The sequence below is a fragment of the Nicotiana sylvestris genome, chromosome 8 (assembly GCF_000393655.2).
Source record: "Nicotiana sylvestris chromosome 8, ASM39365v2, whole genome shotgun sequence".
In the NCBI taxonomy this organism is placed as follows: domain Eukaryota; kingdom Viridiplantae; phylum Streptophyta; class Magnoliopsida; order Solanales; family Solanaceae; genus Nicotiana; species Nicotiana sylvestris.
In genome coordinates this window covers 76,883,276-76,884,348 of record NC_091064.1, presented here as the reverse complement: position 1 = coordinate 76,884,348, position 1,073 = coordinate 76,883,276, and positions in this window count along the sequence as shown.

Below are 1,073 nucleotides of genomic sequence, written 5' to 3'. Positions count from 1 at the left end.
ATTAATGCATGAAATGCATAAAAAATACATTAATAAGATTTTCTCGAAATGCCATAAAATCCATATGTCTTTTGGATAAACTTTATCAAATACGTATTTTTCTTAGACCCATGAATAGAAGATATAATAATAATCCACATAGGGAATCAAGAATATAGACACCCCTAGTATTTCTATGAATAGAGTCATTTATGAAAGTTTCATATTTTGCTCGTTTCATTTGTATTATTTGGATCATGCCAAAAAGAAAGAAGGGATAACCTTAACATACCTGGAGTAGGGAAAAATTTGTATGATATTCTTGAGACACAATCTACATGGGAAAGGAGTGATCAGTTGGTCTTACACATGAGTCATATTCAACATTGGGACCTACTCCAACTTACAAAATCGAAATCCAACCGCGATATCAAAATTTCCACTACTGGTCCAAATTTCTAAAAATTTGACTTTCTAAGCAACAGGATTGTAGGTAAATCATACATCAGATCGAGTTTTAAATTGTCATAAGTTAATCTCTTGGATGTGCGCTAAAAGTTGATATGAAGACAGCTAAATAGGCTATGTGATTTGGATTGGTATTAATTGGATTAACAAAAGTCCAATGATGAATTCTCTATGAATCTGAATATCTTGTTGGCTCTTCCAGAGATATTTGAGTGTAATACATGTCTAGCAATGTGAAAGAATCTAGTCAATAGTAGTACTACTAAAGATGGAGTTATAAAGGATCATCAGATACTTGTTGATCAAAGGATTTATAAACATATATTCGCAACTAATTCCAAAGGGCCAAATTTTTTATATTCTACGCATGTGCCATGTTTATAACAATTAAATTGACACCTTTCCTTCCAAGTTATGAGTCACTTAGTATATTTGAAAGGGCTGTTACGTTTTTATTCTTCAGTCTTTATCAAAAGACTTTCATTAATCCACCACCAATTATCAATTAACTAGGTAATGTCTCATTACCCAATAATTAACCAATTACTCCCATAATTAACAATAACTTAAAATACTACTCACTTTTCACATACCTTATACACCTTACTATCTTGGTCATGCGGTAC